This window comes from Panthera leo, chromosome B1 (assembly GCF_018350215.1).
Source record: "Panthera leo isolate Ple1 chromosome B1, P.leo_Ple1_pat1.1, whole genome shotgun sequence".
Taxonomy (NCBI): domain Eukaryota; kingdom Metazoa; phylum Chordata; class Mammalia; order Carnivora; family Felidae; genus Panthera; species Panthera leo.
Genome location: NC_056682.1, coordinates 15,001,286 through 15,026,556, shown reverse-complemented (window position 1 = coordinate 15,026,556; position 25,271 = coordinate 15,001,286). Strand labels below are relative to the sequence as shown.

The window sequence follows — 25,271 nt, the reverse complement described above, 5'->3', positions numbered from 1 at the left end:
CTCGTGTTGACTTTCTCCCCCCACGTGGAATAGAATCAAGGCAGGAAGTAGTAAAAGATGAAAGTGAGGGAACCAAGATCTGTTCTGAGACATACTCAGACTCGAGAAGCCTCGAGTATATCCAAAGTCATCCTTTATAAGAGAAAAAAAGAAAAGAAAAGAAAAGAAAGGAAAGAAAAAAAAACTCACGCTTTTTATCTCTTATAGAAGACACTTTTTCTTCAATCCCTTACCTGGCTACGTGAAAATTCTGTGACCTGTTTCAGGAGATTGTCTATAGGAAATATTAATAATCAGAATATGGGCAAGTAAGGGAGTTTTGAACAAGATATGACTGATGTAAGCCAAAGTACGGCAGCAAAAGGGAAGATTAATTTAAGAACATTGCATGCAGCATAATGACAAACTAAAACCTGGCCAAGATCAGATAAATTTTCTTAGGAGAGGAAAAAAAAACCAAACAAACCCGTGTATGAAATCATAAAGTTGAGTTTTCAGTTCAGTAGCTCATGTTTGGACAGTGGCAAGTTCAGGCTCATTACAAAGGTGGGTGTGGTGCTGAAGTGAGGTGGGTGAAGGGGGATTAGAACATGAAACCACTTGGCATCTGTTAACCAATGACAGTTCCATAAAGGTCTAGGAAAACAAACAGGCTGAGGGAGGCATGACAGGTGTGAGAGGCCAGCCTTGTTTCTGAGAGTTTTACACGCAAAATCCCAACAAGGAAACACAAAACTGGACCCACCTGCTCTCCTTAGAGGCCTTCTTCACCGAAGAGGCGACCGGACTTGCAACACACGAAGGTTGGGGTCCTGGCAGCCAAGCAGCTACCTCCCCACGATAAACCATTAAAATGTAGTTGCTACTTGTTTCTGACATTCCTGTGACCACTTTAAAGACACAATCTCTTGGTTTTGCTCCTCAGATTACCAGCTCAAATATCATAAACGCAGAGCGTACCTGGGTGGCACCGCAGAGCGCAGGGTTAGTTTCTTGGGCGGCCCCAGCTGTCTCTACTGGAGCTGCCTTCATGACGTTTCCTTCCTCTCTGCCTCCAAACGTGTCGGGGATCTGCATACGACACCCGCAATGGAGGTGACACGGTCATAGTGTGTGCACGGGATCTTGTGTGGGCCCCGGGCCCCTCTCTGCAGGTGCAGGGGGAGCGCTCCTCTGGAGGAGTCATTCTGGGGGGTCAGTCATCAGGGGAGGGAGCCCATCTTCCAACTCCGAAGCTGGAATTTGGAGAGACAGCCTCAGGTCGGACAGAGAAAGGGGCCCCGGTTCTCTGGGCCAGGGGTCTTGGGGATGAGCATGCTCTCTGAAAACAAGCCAAGAGCTGGACCTCAAGAACCCGGGCAAGGCGGGTTGTGCCAGGTCTTTGGAGCTGGAAAGTAATCAGGTCAGCCTTTGAAACGAGGGCTGTTCTAATGCTCACATGTACTTTGCTTTCTTTTCCATCGGCTTCACTTTTTGACAGTGTTTGAAGGGCCCCAGCCTGCTGTGGCTGTATTAGAAGGGACACAGAGAAGGCAATGGTGTCCAGGCTCGGACAAGGACTTTTAAGTATGCACAACACGGCTCCGGGGCCAGGCACGGCAGCAGAGCTCAGTGAGATAAGAGAACTCCAGCAGAAGTTAAATCCTTTGCGAAGGAGGCCCAGCTATCCCTCTCTGCACTGAGGTTCTCCTTCTGGGACCAGAAGCCTTGATTCTGGATTTGGGATTCTGATTCTTGGTTCTGGATTTTGTTTTATGAGGGAAGTGGTGATCTTCCGTTTCAGGCTCTTTCCCTGACCTCCTAACAAAACCTGCTCCTAAGGGGGGAAAAATCAGAACTATTTATTGAGCAAACACGTATTTAAGGCTTACTGGGTACCAGGCTCCGGGTAACATTCTGGAGGCTACAACACAGTGGTACTTCATTCCTGCCCTCAGGGAGCTGAGACTCTCACCGGTGAGTGCTACCTCCCCAAGCTAGTTCTAGTCTAAGACTTATCTCTGATTGTAAATGAAAACATTTTATCCTTCCTTATGGGAATAACTGATATCAGCAGCAGTTTGGGGCCAGTTTTCTGGACCTTTAGGTCTTTGCAAGGCCAATTTTGGGTGCAGATCCTAGCTGACCATATTCTTGTTCACTGCTCTGCAACCTTGATCAAATGACAGTGTTTAGCACATTACTAGGTGACTTGATCTGTTTACCTGTGAGTAATTAACAGGCAGAAACTTGCTGCACCCCACCTGCCAAGCTCTTAACTGTACCAAGTTTAAATCTCCTAACAACTGTAACAATATCTTGCTCACTAACAAATTTAAATTAACACAGCGTACACAACAGATTGGGGTAATAAATTACATTACATTACAACGACTTTCCTAGCCTATGGTAAGATAAATATGCCAGGAAAGTCTTATTCTGAAAGACTAAGCTAAAAAGTAATGGTTTCCCTCCAGCACTCCCTCTGAAAGGCAACACACAGACTGGAAGAAAAAGAAGAACTTGAAAATAAAACACAAAGGTATCATCACTATAGATACACATGGAAAACCGGGAAATCCCATCCTCCTATGGGGAGGAAGTCTAAACTTCCACGTCTTCTGTGAAAGCCTTCCTATCTTTCTTACAACACCAGGGCTCTTTTGGCCTCAGGCTCAATGCCCAAGCCACAGATGTTTCAGTGCTTACAAAATACTGTAAAGTTAAAAGAAAAATTAACTGCCCTAAAAATACAAAAATAAGGCCACATAACTGAAATTAATTCAGGCTCAACTATATATCTATTAATGCTAGTTGCTAATACAATACAAAGTACCAGACGGGGGTGGGGGGCAGGCGGGGGACTTGAACAACAGAAGTGCATCTCCTTGCAGTTCTGGAGGTGGGAAGTCTGAGACTGAGGGGTCAGTAGGGTGTTTCTCCTGAGGCCTCTCTCCTTAGCTTACAGATGGTCGTCTTCTCTTTGTGTCCCCACCACCATTTTCTCTGTGTGTCTTTGTGTCCTGATCTTTCCTTTTCCTAAGGACACCAGTCACGTTGAGTTATGACCCAACCATATGACCTCATTTTACCTTAATTACCTCTTTAAAGGCCCTGCCTCCAAAGACAGTCACATACTGAGGTCCTGGGGTTTGGAGCTTCAACATATGAACCTTGAGGATACATGCTTCAGTCCGTGATATTTATAAAATACATTATGTCCATATGATTATGAAATCTAGAATTCACCAATGTTTTTATTTACTTGAAAAAGTTTGTAGGCTAAAAGTTCTTAGTTCATAAGAATTCAAGAATTCTTGGGTGTTCCCAATGATTCCTTAAAAATTATGCCCAACTTGGGGTACCTGGGTGGCTCAGTCGGTTAAGCTTCTGACTTTGGCTCAGGTCACGATCTCACTGCTTGTGAGTTCGAGCCCCGCCTAGGGCTCTGTGCTGACACCTCCGAGCCTGGAGCCTGCTTCAGATTCCGTGTCTCCCTCTCTCTCTGCCCCTCCCCAACTCATGTTTGTGCACGCGCGTACGCATGCTCTCCCTCTCTCTCTCAAAAATAAATAAACATTAAAAATTATTCTCAACCATAAATTAGATAAATTACTTGCAGGTAAACGTTCACGGAAGTGATGACTGCTTCGGTCTCCCAGCAGTCTCTCTACTCGTACCCTTGACCCTCTATGGTCTATTCTCAACACAGCAGACAGAGGAGTCCATGTAAATATAAGTAAGGCCATGTGAAAGCCCAGAATGCTTTCCACTCCCTCCGTAGAAGCCGAGGCCCCAAACCGAGCAACCCAGCCTGTAATGTTCTGGCTTCCTGCTCCCTTTCAAGAGCATCTGTAGCCTGAGCGCCCCCTCGTCCCCTGGCCCTGTCACGTGGACCTCCTCGCAGTTCTTCTGTTTTGGGGTGCTCTTGCCTTGACAATTCCCAGCCCCTAGATGGAACACACTGGACTCCCTGACCCCCTTCCAGTCTTGGCTCAGCTCTAACCTTCACTAAAAGGCTCATCTCCACCAGCACGCGGAGACTGTCTGCATCCCCTCCTTGCACGTTCCAGATCTCCCTACCCCAATCTGCTCTTCCTTCCTCTTCCCACCTCTACCATGCCATCTGCTTATTTTGCCCATCAGCAGTGCTGCTCCCACCCACCCAGTGCCCGCTCAACGGAGGCCCCATGTTTTCCTAACCAGTGTATCCCGCTTACCTGGACTCCGGTCTGCCACGCGGTCGGCGCTTAAGAAGTATCTGTTGAATGAATGAGTAGATCAGTGAATGAAAAGCACCAAATTCTTTTCAACAATACATCAGAAAGTGGTGTTTAACGTAGGATATGGAGGTTTTATGTTTTTTTTTTAAAATAAAACTTTTACGAATCCTAACAAGCCAGTGTATCATTTTCTGATCTCTAAGACAACCAATCCTTTTCCTCCATCTTAATAACTCCAGGGTTCATGTCTTTCCCTTAGGACCTGGTTATTTTCTGGACAATTTCTAAAAGAAAACAACTTTCCACAAAAATCCCCTTCTGGAGCCGGACAGCCTGGATTTGTACCCTGGCTTCGTTTTCCTCATGTGCACGATGTAACAGTAGCTCTCCCATGTGGCCACGTGAGGATTAAAGGAATTAATTAATGCCAAGTCCCTAGAACAGTGCCAGGCATAAATAAGAACTATCTAAGTCTTAGCTACTTTTCTTCTCAATATTATTGAATCACACAGAAACTGGTTTGTGAAATATACACTGTATTACCTTAACTTGGTTTTAAATTGTATTGACCAATTTAACCAAGAAATAAAGCAAAAACAGAAATAAAAGTTCTGTCTATGTGTATCACACAAACTAATTGAACAGGTTTTCAGCAAATGTGAAATGATCTGACTTAAATATAGCCTCCGTGGCATGGTAAAAATTCGCTTTGGAAAAACGCCAAAGGAAACTTCAAAACGACAGGCAGTCTTTGTCCAGACCAGCAGAGACCCAGCGTAACAAAAGTCGCCTTGAACTGAAAATTAAGAGAGACGTGCTACAAATATTAAGATGCCACTGACAGAGAAAATCGGACACATTTTGAACCTAAGCCTTAAACTGCAAACCGCAAGGGCAAACACTCCTAAGTGTGGACGCTGAGTTCCTTTCTAGCTACTTTTCACGTGAGTAACTCCACGCAGGCTGATTCAGGTGAGAGAGAACGACCTGTTCAATAATGGCTAGTGTTCCCACAAAGCAACTCCGGGGAGATCATGTAGCAGGTAAAAGTAAATCAGTCCCTTTGGCAGGGGAAAAAAGTGAAATTATTCATTCAACGTGAAGTCTGAGGAGACTTAAGGAAAATTGGTGAAGCACGGGCTTTTGGGATATGAGGTGAACTCACAAGTAGGGGAGAGATTTATAACAGAATTTTAAAATTATAAGTGACTTTAAAGATGATTATTTTGCAGTTGAGAAAAATTAAGAAATGGAGAGGTTAAGTCCATAGCAAAAAGAAAAAAAAAATCTCTCTTGAGAGACCCTATAATGTAAGGATGATAAAAGATTAAAAACATATTAACCTATGATGTCAAAGTGAGTAGCAAGGGGCTATCTGCAGATAAGTGATTTCAACACAATTCTGCGAGGTGTAAGCCTGTGGAAAAGTGGTAAAGGGAGCAGGTGAGGTGGAGGGAGGCTCAGTGGAGCTGGTGCTCCCTCAGGGGCAGGCGCAGTGGAGCTGGTGCTCCCTGGGGGGGGGGGGCACGGTGTAGCTGGTGCTCCCTTGGGGGGGGGGGGGCGCAGTGGAGCTGGTGCTCCCTCAGGGGCAGGCGCAGTGGAGCTGGTACTCCCTGGGGGGGGGGGCACGGTGTAGCTGGTGCTCCCTTGGGGGGGGGGGGCGCAGTGGAGCTGGTGCTCCCTGGGGGGGGGGTGCAGTGGAGCTGGTACTCCCTGGGGGGGGGAGGCACGGTGTAGCTGGTGCTCCCTTGGGGGGGGGGGCGCAGTGGAGCTGGTGCTCCCTCAGGGGCAGGCGCAGTGGAGCTGGTACTCCCTGGGGGGGGGGGGCACGGTGTAGCTGGTGCTCCCTTGGGGGGGGGGCGCAGTGGAGCTGGTGCTCCCTGGGGGGGGGGCACGGTGTAGCTGGTGCTCCCTTGGGGGGGGGGGGCGCAGTGGAGCTGGTGCTCCCTGGGGGGGGGGCACGGTGTAGCTGGTGCTCCCTTGGGGGGGGGGGCGCAGTGGAGCTGGTGCTCCCTGGGGGGGGGGGCACGGTGTAGCTGGTGCTCCCTTGGGGGGGGCGCAGTGGAGCTGGTGCTCCCTGGGGGGGGGGGCACGGTGTAGCTGGTGCTCCCTTGGGGGGGGGGCGCAGTGGAGCTGGTGCTCCCTGGGGGGGGGGGCACGGTGTAGCTGGTGCTCCCTTGGGGGGGGGGGCGCAGTGGAGCTGGTGCTCCCTGGGGGGGGGAGGCACGGTGTAGCTGGTGCTCCCTTGGGGGGGGGGCGCAGTGGAGCTGGTGCTCCCTTAGGGGGAGGGGGAGTGGATCTCAATGCTCCCTCAGGGGCAGGCACAGTGGAGCTGGTGCTCCCTCAGGGGCAGGTGCCTCAAACAGAGAGGCTGCTTGCCCCGCAGAACTCCTCAGAAGCTTAGGGCTTGGAGACTCCAGTGCGGCAAAAGCAGGAGTGAAACTTGAAGCTGAGAACAAGTGGATTCTTTAAAGATAAGTAAATTAAGCAATCACCGTCCCTAGCCTCTCACACAGAATGCTATTGCCGAAGCATTCCAAAGCTGACAGATGAGGTTCCTTTTTTAGAAAAGCAAGTGGCCACCTCCACATTCTGGCTTTGGTGGACTCCCAGGACGACAGCTGCCTCCTTGCCTGATGGCCCGAAAACAAAACCTTACCCAAATATACAAAGCTCCCAAGCTACATTTAGAATCTTACTCTTAAATATTAATGGTCAACCTGGGAGCAATAAAAAAGTTTGAAAAAGAGAGTTTATGATAAGCAGACAGAAAACATGATCCCCAAAGGAAGGGATAATGTGGGGAGTAGGAAAGAACTAAATAAACACAAAAACTCTGGCATTCTCCAAGAAATTGAAGAATTATATCACATCTATAAAATGAAAGCAGGATGTTTTGATAAAGGGATGGGTATGAAACAAGATAAAAATTCTTACAAATTAAAAATACAAGACCCAAGAGGAAATAAATCAATAGGGTAATTGGAAGAAGGATTAAGAAAATCTCCTAAAAAATAAAACTGATTGACAAAGAGATGGTATGAGAAAAATAGTAAGAAACTAAGAGAAATAATACATGATATCCTGTGTCTAACAAATAGGGGTTTGGGGAGGAAAGACTACCAAAAATGGAGGGGTGAAAATCAGCAAAGATATAATACAGGAAAATTTATGAGTTGAAAAATAAAAGTCTCCATGTTTAAAAAGCGTACTTTAATAAATGAACAAACGAAGAAATGCAAAAAGAGTTGCGTCTGGCACATAATGAAATTTCAGAATGCTATGAGAATAATGAAAAGGATCTAACAACTCTTGAGAGAAAAATCAAGTAATGTACAAAATATGAAACATCAGAAGCAACATTGCAGGCGAGGGTTAAGTATATTTAATCTGGATTTAGGCAAATAATCAGTTTTCAGGTTGAATCATAGACACTTTCAGACACAACAATCTGGCGTTACTTGGAGGTATGCTAAAGTTAAACAGAGAACTGAAAAAGAAAAGGCAAGGGGAAACAGAGGTTGAGTCAAGGTGCAGAGGGAGGTAGGTTAAGGAAATGTCCATGTAGTAGAGAAATTAACCTAGCTGGGACCAGGAGTATCAGAGCTGTGAAGGAAAAGGTTTTTTTTGGAGAACATGGGGCACAACAGAACACTTAACATTTGAGAGCATTTGAAAACCTTGAGAACATAATAAAGGCATGCAATGCAAAATAATAACGAGAAACTCAAGGGTAAACAAAAGGTCATATACAAAAAGAAATCTCACATGCGACTTTGTGACTATAAAAATTGTAGTAAAATGCACATAACATAAAATTCATCATTTTAACCATAAAACACTGGAATTTGGTATATTCACAAAGTGTACAAGGCATCACCTGAACCTACAGCTGATCCTTGAACAACCCAGGTTTAAATTGTGTGGGTTCACTTACCTGTGGATTCTTTTCAACAAATACAGTACAGTACTGTAAATGTATTTTCTCTCATGATTTTCTTAACAACATTTTCTTTTCTCTAGTTGACTTTATTATAAGGATACAGTAGAAATACATAGAACATGTAAAACATGTGTTAATCTACTGTTAATGTTATCCATAAGGCTTCTGGTCAACAGAGACTATTAGTAGTTAAGTTTTGGGGGAGTCAAAAGTTATACACTAATTTCCAACTGTGCAGGGGATCAGAATCCCTAACCCCTGCATTGTTCAAGGGTCAATTGTAGGTCCAGAATTTTTTCAGCACCCTAACAGAAAACCCCATTCTCATTAAGTAATCACCCCCAGCTCCCTTCCTCCCAGTCCCTGGCAACCACTTTTCTGCTTTCTGTCTCTATGGATTTGCCTATTCTTGGTATTTCACATAAATTGAATCATACAATATATGGCTTTTTATGTATGACTTCCTTCACTTAGCATAATGCTTTTTTTTACTTTTATTTTTTTAATATGAAATTTATTGTCAAATCAGTTTCCATACAACACCCAGTGCTCATCCCAACAGGTGCCCTCCTCAGTGCCCATCACCCACTTTCCCCTCCCTCCCCCCCCCCCCCCCCCCCCCCCGCCCAGTCAACCCTGAGTTTATTCTCAGTTTTTAAGAGTCTCTTATGGTTTGCCTCCTTCCCTCTCTGTAACTTTTTTTCTTCCCTTTCCCTCCCCCATGGTCTTCTGTTAAGTTCGTCAGGATCCACATAAGAGTGAAAACATATGGTATCTGTCTTTCTCTGTAGGACTTATTTCACTTAGCATCACACTCTCCAGTTCCATCCTCCATGTTGCTACAAAAGGCCATAGTATTTCATTTCATTCTTTCAAAGTTCATCCACTTTGTGTTGATGCCTTGGTACTTCATTTCTTTTTCTGGCTCAATAGTATTCCATTGTATGGAAACACTGTATCTGTTTAAACCTGAGGGCCATTTGGGTTGTTTCCACTGTTTGGCTACTGTGAAGACTCCTACTATGTACAAGTTTCTGTTCGAGTCCCTGCTTTCAATTCTGTGGGGGTATATACCCAGGAATGCAATTGCTAGATCATAATGGTAATTCTATGTTTAACTTTTTTGAGTATCTGCCAGGACATTTTTCAAAGTGGTTACACAATTTTCCATTCCCACTTACGAAGGACAAGGGTTCCGATTTCTTCACATCTTTGTCAACACTTGCTATTTTCCATTTTTAAAATAATAGTCACCCTAATGAATTTCAAGTAATTTCTCATTGTGGTTTTGATTTTCATTTCCCTAATGACAAGTGATGTTGAGTGTCTTTTTCATGTACTTATTGGCCATTTGTACATCTTCTTTGGAAAAATGTCTATTCTAGTTGTCTATCCATCTTTGAACTGGGTTGTTTGGATTTTTGTTGTTGTTGAGTTGTAAGAGTTCTTTATATATTATGCACATTAATTTTTATCATATATATGATTTGCAAATATTTTCTCCAATTCTGTGGGCTATCTTATTCTATTAATACAGTTCTTTAGTGCACAATTGTTTTTAATGTTGATAAAGTCCAATTTACCTATTTTTTCTTTTGTTACTTGTTATTTTGCTGTCGTATCTAAGAAAGCATTGCCAAATCCAGTGTGCTGAAGATTTCCCGATTTCTTCTAAGAATTCTATAGTTTTAGTTCTTACATTTGGGTCTTTGATCCATTTTGAGTTAATTTTTGTACAAGGTGTTAGGTAAGGGTCCAATTTCATTCTTTTGCATATGGATACACATTTGTTGAAAAGACTATTCCTTCCTCCATTAAATAGTGATGGTGCCTTGTCAAAAATCAACTGACTATAGATGTATGGATTTATTTCCAGGATCTCAATTCTGTTCTATTGATGTCTATTCTTATGCCGACACCAAACTTTTCTGATTACTGTAGCTCTGTAGTAAATTTTGAAGTCAGACTGTTTGAGTTCCCTAACTTTGTTCTTTTTCTATATTGTTTTTTCTATTCAGGACCCATTGTCATGTTATATAAATTTTAGGATCAGCTTTTCCACTTCTGAAAAAGGGGGGGGGGGTACATTGTGATTTTGATAGGGATTGTTCTGAATCTTTCCATAAGAAAGTATATGTTGCTGTGGCTGGGTGGAGTGTTCTGTGTATGTCTGTTAGGTCAGTTGGCTTATAGTGTTGCTCAAGTGACTCTGTGACTTTGTATGAACAATAATTACATATTCATAACAATGAAAACACCTGCACAGGTACACTCCAGCCTGGCCTGTAGCCTGAGCCTGTTGATCAATCCTCCTGAGAAATTCTACAAGGGACAAGTGGCAAGGGTAGGCACACAGCTGACCACAGATGAGTGAAGCAAAGTTAGAGCAAAAGATTAAATAACAGACAACAGAAATTGAGTTGGGAGTTGTATACATCAAAACCCCCTCCAGCAACAGTCACTGAAAGAACATTAAGTAGAACAGAGAGAAACCCACTCATCCAAAACTCAAAATTACATAGCTTACTCTCTGTTTGAGGATGAATAAACAGAAAATAACCAACATAGTTTCTATGGAAAATAAATGTGGAACACTAGGGACAGAATGTGATTTTTAATGATACTGGAGAAAAAGAATTTATTACAGGAACCAGAAAAACAGCGGGCCCTTCGAATGGAATTAGAAGAGTAAACAGGATGAATTAGAACAACAAAAGAAAGACCTGACGACAAGATAAGCTGCAAGAACAAGCTGAAAATAAAGTGGAAATGAATAGATACAAGCCATAACTTCAAAATTATAATTACAATTGTAGAGTTAAAATCTGAATTGGAGTCAGTAAAGAGAAATGTTTTACTAACACCGCCTATCTTCTCTTAACCTGTTTCCCATTTCCTCCTTGGCACACAGGGACATTTCCTGTCCCGTCCTGTTCCCCCCCCCCCCCCCCCCCCCCGCCCGTAGACATGGCCTTGTGACTGAGTTCCGGCCGGGAAAACATGGACTGAAGAGATACTCACTACTTCCGGGTCAGGCCCATAGAGACTTCCTCCATACTCTCTCTTTCTCTATTTGCCAATCAGATGCTGAGGATCTAGCAAAGAACTCTTGAGATCCTAGCGGTCCCGCGCCTCTGAGATGAATGGAGGCTGAACTCCCTAAAGCACTACTTGTGAAAAACTTTCCCTCTATTCAGAAACAGGTATTTTTTTTTTTTTACTTTAGTTGAGTGAAACATAAACATCACTTTTTTTGTTTTTTGCTTAAATAAGTTGACTTAAAAAAAATAAACATCTATTATGCTAAACTGCTGAGATCTGGGTAGCATTACACTAATTAACACAAAATGGTATTGTGGAAAACCAAAGCATTGATACGGAGGACAAAGGTAAGGCATTCTCTCAGACTGCAGAGAAAAAGAAAAAAGAGGTAGTATATATAAAAGATGATGGATAGTCAGGACAAAAAACAAAGATCCCAGCATTTGTATATTAGAAAGAATATTCTTTTTTATAAGTTTTGATTTATTTTGAGAGATAAATAGAGTATTTTTCAAAAGGCTGAATCAAATAATCAGTTATCAAAGATATAATTAAATAAAAATTTCTGGAGTAAAAATTAAGCTGGGCGTAGAATTTGAAAAAGGCCACTATATTTCAAGCATAACTAATAAGAAGATACTGACACCAGGGAGCCTGGGCGGGGGGGGGGGGGGGGGGGGGGGGGGGTGCTCAGCCCGTTGGGCATCTAACTCTTGGTTTGGGCCTCAGGCCATGATCTGCACGGACATCGCAGAGCCTGCTTGGGATTCGCTTCCTCCTCTCCCCTCTGCCCCTATCCTCCTCGCTCGCTCTCTCTCTTAAAATAAATAAATAAACATTTTGGGGCGCCTGGGTGGCTCAGTCGGTTGAGCATCCGACTTCGGCTCAGGTCACGATCTCGCGGTCTGTGAGTTCAAGCCCCGAGTTGGGCTCTGTGCTGACAGCTCAGAGCCTGGAGCCTGTTTCAGATTCTGTGTCTCCCTCTCTCTCTGCCCCTCCCCCGTTCATGCTCTGTCTCTCTCTATCTCAAAAATAAATAAACGTTAAAAAAAAATTTAAAAATAAATAAATAAATAAACAAACAAACATTTTAAAAAACATTTTTTAAGAGACCCCTGGGTGGCTCAGTCGATTAAGCGCCTGACTTAGGCTCCGGTCACGATCTAGCGGTTAGTGAATTCGAGCCCCGCCTCCGGCTCTGTGCTGACAGCTGGGAGCCCGAGCCTGCTTCGAATTCTGTGTCTCCCTCTCTCTCTCTGCCCCTCCCCCGCTCACAGTCTGTCTCTCTCTCTCTCTCTCTCAGAAATAAACATGAAAAAATTAAACACTGTTTAATTAAAAAAAAGATACTGACGTCTATGAAGAGATGTATGTTTGAGAAAAATCGCAATCAGTCAGTTCCAAGTCTCCCCCCTACACTCTTCCCGGAAAAAAAGAAAAAAATCAACAGGAAAAGTACTGCAAAGGGAAAACACATGCTAAAAAGGGCATTATTAGATCACCTGACGAAACTGGACTATGGACGCTTATGATAGATTAAAAAATGCTTACAGTGTTAAGTTACTGAAGTTGAAAATAGAGTCTCCCTCGTCTTAGGCGATTTGATGAAGTAGTTCGGGGTAAAAGGCATATAACTCACCCACGAGCGCTTCGGGGAAAAGGTGCGCGCGCGCGCCTATGCGTGTCTGCGCACATGCTTGCACGTGTGCGTCTGTGCGCGTCTGTGCGTGCGTGCTGCGTGCGTCTGCGCGCCTGCGTGTGCGCGTTATGCGGAAAGAGATTGAGAACAAAGAGAGATGGGACCAAACGTCAGTGAGGGGTGAATCTGCCCTAAAGGTATTTCGGTGTTCTTTTTACTAATCTTATTCTTGCAGCTTTTTTCTGAGTCTGAAATACTAAAAAAAAAAAAAAAAAAAAAGAAAGAAAGAAAAAAACAGTATGTGTAAGAGCGGTCCAACAAAACAATTCTAAACCTATTTGGGTATAAGAGAGACAATCCTTCAAAAGAGATCAAAACTCAAACTGGACTAGCAAACTGGATTGAGATTTTGGGGGGTTACATTAGGTATCAGAAGAAATGAAGTAAGAATTATAAATACATTATATAAATTATATAAATAAGAATTTATGTAAATTATATAAAAGAATTATATAAATTAAATAAATATAATTGTATAAATTATATTGTACTTGTGGCATAAGATTTTTATCCTTTGTCAAGAAGTTATTTTTCTTTGGTGAAGGCATCAGAAAAACTGTCTTGTACACTCAGGAACTCAGAAAACATGTCATCTATGTGTCCAAATTATATTGTACTTGTGGCATAAGATTTTTATCCTTTGTCAAGAAGTTATTTTTCTTTGGTGAAGGCATCAGAAAAACTGTCTTGTACACTCAGGAAGTCAGAATTCTAACATGTCATCTATGTGTCCTTCTTAAAAACTTATCTGATGATGCATTACAGTAGGCTCAAAGATCATTATAATTCCAGTTCTAGCGCCAGTGAGATCTGAATAAAAAGAACTGGCCGTTGGTCGTTAAAACCAATGAATGATATTCAACAATATTCAGTATTCAAAAAATCATTGTAATTAAGTAACTGTAAATGAATTTAGGCATTTCAGAGTTAAGACTATACACGGTGTAAAACAATGTCAGAAGCCACAAGCTGGATTTTTATTAACAGAATCTGGAGAATTGGTGAGGGAGAATATGGTAGGAGGGGAAATATGGGCTAATTTGCTCATTTTATATTTGGGGCAATCAGGAAAATGCATAATGTTGGTTAATGTTCGGTGATTGGTGGAAAGTAAGTTGAGCAACAGAAACACTGAACTGTACGTGTGACAGCAAATCACACAGTTCTGGTGACATGAGCGGTTGCTAGCCTTGAGCGGGATCAGAGCCAGGAAAAGCCCTTATGCTAGTCAGGGTACAGAGAAGTGGGTACTGTTGCTAGAACCTTCTGGTTCCAGAGACACGGGCGCAGCAAGAGGTTGTTGGGGCCATATTGCAGGTTTCCGTGGGAGCATCAGAAGGGAAGCACTTTTAAGATTTATGAGCAAAGCCAGGTCTCCAACAAATAATTCTTCTCTTTTTGAGAGTAGCAACCCCCGGCTTGTCACTGGGCTCTGGAGGAGACAACTGACCATGGGACACCAGGTGACCGGATACCGGATACGTGCCATTCGTGAACTGGGTGTTATCTGACCCACTGGGCCATAAAATTGGAAATTCCAACAAGTGCGCAACTATTACAGAAAAATGATTTATTGGTCTACACGGGCCCCTACCGAACAGTTCCTGAAGGCACAAATAAAGCCCACCGGCCAAGTCACTTGTGCCCAGCATGTGTACCTTGGCAACCTCACCTGTACCCAGTGCTTCATGGCAGATTCCCCATGACCGCCTGACTAAATTCAGGCCGGATTTAGATGGCCCTGAACCATATCCCCACGATGGACTATCGCAGTGATTATGGTCCTCTTTAGGGGTAGCCCTGAACACTGGGGAAAGGAAACCATCCCAGCGGGCAGCACTTGGCCTATAAGAAGAACTGGCCTGGAGTAAGGCCCCACATCGATCCATGGAGGGGCTGACGGTGGCCATATGGTCAGAGATAATCCCAAGGTTAAAAACAAACAAAACAAACAAACCCACAACTGTGTATAGTTTTAGGCTGATTTCACTAAATATGATTATATGCAGTGGTAAAATTAAAACTATGGGGGCGCCTGGGTGGCGCAGTCGGTTAAGCGTCCGACTTCAGCCAGGTCACGATCTCGCGGTCTGTGAGTTCGAGCCCCGCGTCAGGCTCTGAGCTGATGGCTCGGAGCCTGGAGCCTGTTTCCAATTCTGTGTCTCCATCTCTCTCTGCACCTCCCCCGTTCATGCTCTGTCTCTCTCTGTCCCAAAAAAAAATAAAAATAAAAAATGTTGATAAAACTATGTATATCATAATGTTAATTTTATGGGTGGTTTTTATTTTCTTCCGTATATTTTCCTAGGTATTTTTCAATGAGTATGTGTTATTTTTATAAACGGGCAAAAAAGTAAATATCGTTTTAAAAAGAAGCTTTCTTGGGGTGCCTGGCTTGGTTGGTTAAGCATCTGACTTTGGCTCAGGTCATGATCTCATGGTTCATGGGTTCGAGCCCTGCCTCAGGCTGTGTGCTGATAGGTCCGAGCCTGGAGCCTGCTTCGGGTTCTATATCTCCTTCTCTCTCTGCCCCTCCCCTGCTCACACTCTATCTCTCCCTCTCTCAAAGATACGTAAGCATTAAAAAAAATTTTTTTTTTTTTAAAAACTTTCTTAGGGCTTGGCTTCGTAGACATTCAGCATGGTTTGTATTATTTTGCTCTGGAGTCTGTCTTCCGTAAGAAACACTGTGGTTAGTCTGTGACCACGTTCCATTTTGCCCCTTTGTGAATCTGCTTTGGCATGCTATGTACCAAAGACAGTGGAATCGTGATCTTTATAACTGATTCAGTCATATAAATAGAATTCAGAGTGAGCAGCTTTCTGTTGATCTAAAAGTACGTGAAACAGTGTGGCATCACTGAGAGATCAAGGCTTTGGGGTAAGACTGGCTGACATTTGATTCCCAACCCTTGCTGTTTATTAGCCATATGACTTTGGACAATACAAGTGACCTCCAAGTACAGATTTCCTCTTCTTGAAAAGGAGAGGATGCCAACCACCTTATTCTATCCCCATAGAGTGATCAAAATAATTGCAAGTGGCAAGTTACGTAAGCTGTCTATCTACCAGTACTGAGCTCAGGCTCTTCATACTTTCTGTGCATGCAGGTGCGGTAAGGGAGCGTGGGTGGGGGGAATGGAACAAGGAACAGGGCTCAATTTTTCCACGCTCCGAAATGCTGCTTACTTTCATCAGCAAGAAAGGGAGTGGAAAGTCTCAATTTACCTTCTGCCCAACTGCCTATGATGAAGTTGTGAGCACAGGTGGGCCAGCTGAAAGGGAGGGACGAGGAGAATCCTGATATGTCCCCCACTTCTCCCTCAGAGCATGACTCCTCCAAATACGAGTGTGAATGGGTCTCCAGTCACCATCGACTCCCACGGTTAGATGGGAAACCGCAAAAGAGGCACGTTGCGTTGTGTGTATAGATTTATAAGATTGTGAGGCAAGTCTACTCCAGCGGGAGCAACCGGGAGGCACTCTAGCAAGGGATTTGCTTTCCCCTCTGTTCTCTATCTAGTTTGGGAAATGCCTCGAGAAAGATCAATTCCAGCACATCCCAGGTGGCTGAAGCTTAAGAGCAATAAAAGAGACAGCTTTGCAGTTAGATAGAAAAGAATTTTCTAAACTCTGTAGCCACAAGAAGGTCCTCTAGTTCATCTCTAATCCCGTCCATGTTCTCCCATGAGGCCTGTGGAATCCGATATATAATCCGATATATATACCACATCTTTATCCATTCATCCATCGATGGTCATTTGGGCTCTTTCCATACTTTGGCTGTTGTCAATAGTGCTGCTATAAACATTGGGGTGCATGTGCCCCTTCGAAACAGAATACTTGTATCCCTTGGATAAATACCTAATAGTGCAATTGCTGGGTCACAGGGTAGTTCTATTTTTAATTTTTTTAAGAAGCTAGGGAGGTTCGATTATTATTAAGTTCACTTTCCCAGGGCACCTGGGTGGCTCAGTCGGTTGAGCATCAGTTCCTGAATTTGAGCTCTGCATTGGGCTGGCTGATGTCAGTGCAGAGCCTTCTTCCAATCCTCTGGGTCCCTCTCTCTCTGCCCCTCCCCCGCTCTCTCTCAAAAATAATCATTTGAAAAAAAAAAAAAAAAACAGGAAAGAAAAAAAAGTTTACTTTCCCTAAGGCAGCTGATGACTTTCTGGAATTTTGTGAGGAGCTCTGTTAGCTGTCCCTATGATTTTAAGGCAACAAGGGATAAAGCAAATAGGAAGGGATCAACCACAACTCTTAGCACCAAAATAGAATTGCAGGAGTCTCCGCCTTGAGGAAAGCTACAAAATGGCCAAAGGACCATTGCCCCAAGATGTTGTTCATCCCACGGTCCACTCCACACTTGTACATAATGTCCGAGTTTGCCACATCTAGAGTATCTCCAACTAACCAACATCTGGAGCCCTCAGTGCCAGGTATGGTGACTGCAATATGGGGCAATTTATTCTGTAAAGTGAGGTCATTAGTCAACGCTCAAACCTTCTGAATCCCTTAGAAAAGAAAGAAAAAGATGAGTGTGTATGAGAGGGGTGGGGGGAGAGAAAGAAGAAGAAAGAGAGAAGGAGAAGGGAGGGAGGGAGGGAGGAAAGCGAGAAAGGAAGGAAGGAGGAAAAAAGAGCAAAAGAGAAAGAACCAGAAAGTACATAGGTCTTTCTTGTTGGTTTCCCTGATGTAATCTATTATGTCTGGGAATGACAGTCCTGCAGAAACATCTGGGACTCATCATCTGCCTTCTGCTGCACCAGAGAAGAGATGATTTCTGGATAGTAATCTAACATGGGGGCACTCTAGAAGCCTACCAAAGGGAACAGCAGGCTTTTCTATATTTATTGTGCCAAATGAGAGAATTTAGAGATTTGAGGGAAAGTTTTCATTGCAATGTCAAGGTGGGAGTCCTTAAGACTCTCCCACCCAGATAAGCACAAGCTCCATCTGTTCCAGGGAAGATGCAGACCGTGGAAAACAAGCTCGCATTCTTTGTTTTGCACATACACTGGAAAGAATAGATACAATTTCAAGGACTTTTGAGACATCAGTCAGCTGGGCGAAGAACAAAGTCTCATTTTCTACACTTAGTGGAGCCGTTTATAACTGAGATTCTCTTCTGCAGATATTGATAATTACTAATAGTTTTAAAAGCATCACCTACAGGAAAGACAAACATTCAGTTAACCTCTAGCGGAAACCATTTGGTTCAAGTAGAAAACCGTAGTCCGGAACTGACAATGGCTTTCCTAGCATGGTTCGTTTGGAGTTCACATCCACTCAACAGGTCTTGGGAAGATTCTGAAATTATTTCTGTGATGCCTCAATTTCCTTTTACAAGGAAGAAAGCTGCAAGAGAACGGTCAATGTATAAACAGATGATTAATAACCAGGAAAGACATCAGCATAATTACTAGGAACAATCACATTTGCTCCCTGCATGGATAGAAAAGATGGTTTTAAGTTGAGAGGCAGCTAAAAGAAGCTAGTCTTTTCTTTTGACTGATGTTAAAAAATGAAATACAGAATTTTTTAAAAAGCAGTCATTTGCTTATCGCCAAGAAATTCATGTGATGCTTATTTTATTTTATTCTTGAGAGAGAGAGAGACAGACGGACAAAGCACAAGCAGGAGAGGAGCAGAGAGAGAGAGAGGGAGACACAGAATCTGAAGAAGGCTCCAGGCTCCGAGCTGTCAGCACAGAGCCCGACGCGGAGCTCGAACTCACGAACCATGAGATCATGACCTGAGCCAAAGTCGGACGCTTAACCGACTGAGCCACCCAGGCGCCCCATGTGACGATTATTTTAAATTAGGAAGAAAAAGGTTTCCAGGTTTTAGTTAAAAACTGTAACTGTTTATTGGGGGCACAGGACCACAGGTCTCCTTTTACTGAAACTTATGACATATACCCAGCTATTTAACCTTTAACAGTGAAAAACAGAACACTCCTTCTGAGTTCTAGAATTCAATGGGAATCTAAACATTTCCCCCCAATATTCTTTTATTACAGACAATTTCTGGTTCAGTGAAAGTGCACTGCGTTACAAGACAACCTTTGAAACACCAGGGAGAAATATTTTTTAAAGTATTTATCATCCTATGGGGTTTTAATTTTCTGCTGACTGTTACAAGTTGAGAATAGAGGGCCTCACTCCAGTGGGGAGAAAGCTATTTATGAATAGTTTGTGATTTGGAGCAGCTGCTCTCCACTCTATATCATCCTTTTTTTGATAACCGCATTTTCCCAAAAAGCTACCACTAATAAGCAGGTGCATACTAAAACCAACTGCAGCAAAGCTGTTACCTTGAAAGAAAGATGTCAAATAAAAAGCTCCTCCACGTTTAAGGATCCTTGAGTTTCTTCATTATAGGAGAATAATAAATCTGGAAACCTGTTGCATCTTGGGAATCTAATGTTACTCAGAGAGAATACTGTCAAGAGGTTTCTATGCAGCTTTCACTCTGGGCTAAAATGAAAAACATCTTATGCGAGAGGTTGCATCCTCGTGGGAATTAGAAATGCTTTCATTCCACCCATACAAATAGGATGAAAATATCTGGGTTGTATTGTAAATGTTTCCCTACCTAGCTGAGACGGAATCTCACTGGCATTGTGCTTGGGTGCTTGAGAACGGGAACGTGGAAACAATTATGAATTTGAATATACTGTTCCTGGCCGTCCAGATGAAAGAGATATATAAGCAAAATAGTTTCTCTCAAAATATTTATGATGAGAAATGACTAATCCCCTTTCCATGGTATACTTGTGGAGTTGAAAAGGTCACAATATCCTTTCTCATCATACTGTTTTATTAAAACTTAATTAGGAGATGTGTGATACCCTTAGCTGCTAAAGACTCCATCAATAGGCAGGATAATTTCCCAGATTACACCCTGGAACCCAGCCCTTGAATGCGAGTAGTAGAGGAATGGATACAGTTGCAAAGGTACCAAATGAAAGTGACCTTTAAATGTGTTAGGGAATAAATTCTATGGTAACCGCAGGCGGGAGTATAAATGGGCATGGCAAATAGTGAAGGGAAATTCGACAATATATTTTAAAAGCCTTAAGCATACATAACAGCTTTTGACCTAGGTATTTTAATTCCAGGAAACATTCAGATTTCTTCACGGATATTCGCTGCAGCCTAAAAATTCAACATCAGGAAAGTGTTTAAAGAAATGTCCAACAATGAGGAACAGAAGGAAAATGATTCAAGGAAAGAACCATCACGTAGACATTCGGAGCGACGTGGAAGAAGAAAATGGGAGTCGTGACAAACCTTCACGATGACTGTGGGAAAAAGGCAAGTTACAAAGGAGTTTGGATTGTACAGTTCCCATTTTGCTTTTTAAAAAAAAAAATATATAAAATGTTAAAAGGAAATGCAGTATATAAAAATAATACTTGTGATCATCTTTGGGTGATATGCTGCTTAACTTTTTTTTTGAGAAACAGAGTACGTACAAGCAAGTGGGGGAGGGGAGAGAGAGAGAGAGAGAGAGAGAGAGAGATTGAGAATCTTAAGCAGGCTCCACGCTGAGCATGGAGCTCAGGATGGGGCTTGATTCCATGACCCTGAGATCATGACCTGAGCTGAAGTTAAGAGTTGGACGCTTAACCCATTGACCCACCCAGGTGCCCCAATGCTTGATTCTTCTTTGCTTCTTTTTCTGCTCTCCTGTAATTTTCAGGATAACAAACATATATTAGCCTTTAATCAAAAAAAATAAGAATAAATGTTAATATCAACGAGGCATAACAAACAGACCAGACATTCCAAGTGTTTATCTATTCCCCACGTACGAATAGCTCCCCAGTTCTTCGCGCATTTGGTCTAACACTGCACCTGTATTTACTGCATGTACGTGTGAGTGCACATATGTGTGATGGGGCCTCTCAGCCACGTACAATACAGCAGCAAGATGGTACAGGGGTCTGTAGTTCAATGGCAGGACTAGAGATGGTTCTGGATAGATTTGTGGTATAAGCCTAATTCTAATTTTACTCAAGTTATTTTTTAAAGATACAAATATGTTCTATCCAAATCCTTTTTCAAATTTCAGTTGTTTAAAAAATTACTGATAACTGTGCCCCCCCCCCAAAGAATGTATCAATACCAAGCTCTAAGATTTCGCTTAGAAGCTTCTTGAAAGAATGAACCTCTATTTCATAGGCTCTTCATTTAGCTATTTAAGGTTTGAATCAAAACAACAACTGAGTGCCAGGTGACCATGATGGATATGAGACTTTGTCAAGGTCATGCAAATGCTTACATCCCCCCTACTACTCCTAGGCATGCATTCGCTTGTTCGTTCATTCACTCATTCATTCATAAACATGCGTCTGCTTCAGCACAGAAATTGCAAAGAGGACTAAGAGACAGAGCTCCCACCCCCTTCTACTCCCCACCAGTAAGAAGCTCCTTACAGACTGATGGGGCAGAAAGACACATAAGCAGGCTATTGTGAGATTACATAGAAGGTCGTGATCACCAGCATCCTCCCATTGTACTTTCTTTTATAATATAAATGCTTTTGGAAAGGAGAAGTTTTCTAGATAGGTATTGGCTTTCTTCCTGAGTATGAGAGACAAGGCTGTAAGACACTGATGGACAGGAAACAGAAAAGTGGCTTAAGACAAATTCACCTGCTTCCTATGTTGCCAAGGGGCAGGCTTGGGAATGGCTTTCTCCTCTAAAGAGGCATTCATAATGGTGAATGTGACACTGAATCCAGAAGCAGTGGCTCCAGGGGATCTGTGTTGGTGGAGAGGATGTGCCATGGGCTGGCATGTTATTTGTATGTAGTGGAAATCTTTGTATCTCCAGAGAGTCCTTGGAAGACCCAAGGATGAGGCTTTCAGTTTAAATAGGATTCTTGTAATTGTAAGAAGGAATTTTTTCAATCATATTTTATGTCTTTGGAAAATGTTAGTTATATAAGGTATCTCAATAGAATGCTCTTCAGCTTGGCAGTGATGTAACTTCATGTTTGGCTTTTTAGAACTATGTCTGAGGGGAAGAAGGTAGAAAAAAAATTCCCTGATTCCTAATGGCCATTTTTAGAAGTTACCACAAAACTTGAAGACTTCTTTTTGGGGGGCTGGGGAAGGGCAGGTTACAAGGGAAACAGACTCAGTCTTAGGGAGTTTTTTCAAAATACCCATACCTGGGCACCACGCTGGACTTGAGTGAATCACAATCCTGAGTGGATAGGGTCTCCTTGGGGGCCCAGCAGGGATCCTTTGAGAGAGTTTCTCCAGGAACCTAATTGATGCCACCCATTCACTGCTGAGAACAGTTGCTCTGGACGTTCTGGATGGTGACTGATAGTCCACAGGAAATAAGCTGTCGATTGGAAAGAAAATGTTACACTCAAAGACCAGGAGCAGAACATTTGGTCAAGTGGAAGATGAGGACCTCGTGACGAGCAGCTCGTTGATTTATCTGACACATATTCACGGAGGACTGAGTATGGGCCAGGCGCCGTGTTAGACTCTCTGTGCAGGTGCAAGGAAGACCAAGAGAGCCTCAGTCCTGGTCGTCCCAGAGCTCACTATCACAGGAAGAGTGACGCCAGGAGGTGGAGTGGCTGCTGTGCTGTGCCTCCTGCTCGCCCTGCGAACGAGGGACTCTGCTGCCGGGGCGGTGCTGTCACTCAGGCCACAGATGGGCTCTCCTCCAGAATTGCCTGAGCTGGAAAGCCCACTCCGCCCCGGCACCCTGCCCTCCCGGGGCGGCCTGCCTCCAGTGGCCGACAGCCGTGGGAGCGTCAGGAGACCAGACCACTCTGCAGGGTCACCCAGGTTGGGAGCTTCCTCGGGGGTCCGCCCAGGGACTGGCTGGAACCGTGTCACAGCTGCGAAAGGAGAAAAGACCAGGCATTCATAACCGGAGCCGGCCCGGCGCTCACAGCTGGGCCACGTTATTCTCCTGTTGGAAATAAACAACTTCACAGAATAAAATCGAACAAGATGATGCAAGCCCTCTCCAGAGTTTCACTTAAGCATAAAGATGGTCACTGTGCCACTCAAACAGTAACAGATTTTCCCGTCACCCCTTCTTGGCCGGAATGAGTGGCTGCTACTCGATTACCAGTTACAACCTTGTCCTCATCCTACTCTTCCCTCGCCAGGGGTAAGATTTATGGAGACACCCATCACAGACAGGCTGCCATTTTGTTTTCTAGATTGCACTGGCAGCGTCCAATCTAGAGAGGACCTTCGGTCTTCTCCCACCCCACCTACCTGAAGCCCAAATGCTACCTGAGCTTCTTTCTAACACTCGTACTGAGGGGCCCGTGGTTCCCCACAGTGTGCGTCTCGCTCTCTGCAGTGAGTGATGGACTCGATCTGTGGAACTTCAGGTATGTTCCTGGTGGACTTCAGCTGAAGAGAATTGACACAGCCCAACCTCTCGTTGGCCAGCTCGTTTCTCTCCCTTCTTTTCTCATGGGGCCTGAGCCCAAGGGCATTCCCTCCAATACAGATCTTCATCTCAGAGTCTCCATCACAGGAAAACCTACCCAGGGACAAGAAATAACCCCTGACCCTGAGAAGGAAGTGTCGGAGCCAGGGGGACCCATAGAAGAGTGCCAGGGTCTGCAAGGCAGGCAAGCTTCTTGCAGTCCAGATCAGTGAAACCTGAAGATTGAGTAGTGAGTGGGTGCCATGATGGGGTGGTGGGGGCAGAAGAGGCTCAGAAATGATCTGGAGGCCGCAAGGAGCCCAACGAAAGGTTCTGGCTGGGACACTGGCAGGTGGGAATGGGAGGGAAAGGTGGGGACCAGGTCAGGAGGCACCTCACAAGCCCTAGGAAAGAGTTGGATCTGATTCAACTAATTTTGGCCAACGGAAGGACTGAAGTAGGGGAGTAACAGACTTGTATTCTGGGTTCAGAACAGAATTTGGTATTGAACCATTTCACATCAAACAAAAGATCATGGCATCTTTACATTAAGGACTAGGATAATGGTAACTCAGCACAAAATGACGGGTTCTTCAGAAGTCTTAAAAATACATTTGACTTTTTCTCTACCCGAGCGCAAGTGTATTATTTGTGAATGATACTTTGAAACCTACCAATAGATCTGCAAGTGGGTTTGACCGTCAGAAGCAGTGACCACGTCGGCACTGAGGAGGAGGAATGGTCTTTTGGCATCACACCATTGCACCGGCACAGACACGCCATCCTGCCAGGCTCTGGGAGGTGGCATGATCAAAAGACCTTCCCAACTTCAGGGCCATTATAATCCAGCTGGGGGCACACAGTGTGTACATGGGAAAGGGAAGAAAAGCAAAGAACGCAAGAGTGTTCAAATGACTGGAGGGGCCAAGACAGGGCTTCCTGTGCAAAGGTAGACTTGAGACCATAATTGGAAGCAAAGATATGTGGTGGCCCCATCTGTAAACACAGGCATAAAGAATAGCACATGACAAACGTCCACTGTGGCACCTTCCCGTGATGGGTTTTAATGTTCTGTAGCCAAATCATGTTTGAAAATTTATATGTAATGTTAGTTCCCCTTCCCCCACATACACTCATAGCATTCATGATAATAAACATGAAGTCTAAAGGCAGATGAATTACATATACTGTCTTGCAAATGTATCTTTGCCACTCCTGCTTTTAACATGCCTTGAATACTCTTCAGGCCACTCTGTCCTTACATTCATTAAAGGTCCAGCTTAAATCCTGATTGTGAGAATCCGTCTGCCAGGGTTACCTGGGTGGCTCAGTTGGTTAGGCATCCATCTTTTGACTTTGGCTTGGGTCATGATCTCATGGTTCATGGGTTCGAGCCCCACATTGGGCTCCTCGAACCTGCTTGGGATTCTCCTTCTCTCCCTTTCTCTCTACCCTACCCCTGCTTGTGCTCTCTCCCTCCCTCTCTCTTTCCTTCTCTCTCTCTCTCTCTCTCTCTCTCTCCCAAAATAAACAAACTTGAAAACAAAAATAAGAACCTGTCTGCCAGAATAGTACAACAGCAGGGCGCAGTCTCCTCTGAACCTGCATGATAACACGGCACTGGGTTTGTTCCTTGTCCACTGTGTGTGGTTTTCCTGGGTCTCATGGAATCGTAATCCTCACAGACGCCATTGTGAGGGGAGAAGGCAGAATCTGTCCCCATTTTTCTAGCAGACCATAATGCTGGACCTCAGAGGTCAGATGAGTGAAGCCGGCTGCCGAACCCCACAGCTGGTGAGCAGGAGGGGTGGTTCTGGAACCCGGAGCTGCTCCGGGTGGGTATGCTCTCTCATGCTATTGCGAACATCGTGCAACCTGGTTGCATTGCTGCTTCTCCAGGTGTAAGGGTGACCTTGGGTTCTGAACCTCCTAGAAGACGATGATCATGTCTTTCACTTTGTGCT

The 25,271-nt window shown here is 43.9% G+C and overlaps 1 long non-coding RNA gene across 1 annotated transcript; it reads right to left on the bottom strand.

Moving 5' to 3' along the window:
- Positions 1 to 528: 528 nt before the first annotated feature.
- Positions 529 to 12,847, bottom strand: LOC122217369. Its single transcript, XR_006201436.1, has 3 exons — positions 12,739 to 12,847; positions 4,200 to 4,240; positions 529 to 1,816 (listed from the first exon to the last, which is right to left on the bottom strand). It is a non-coding gene; the product is annotated as an uncharacterized LOC122217369 (long non-coding RNA).
- Positions 12,848 to 25,271: the final 12,424 nt, after the last annotated feature.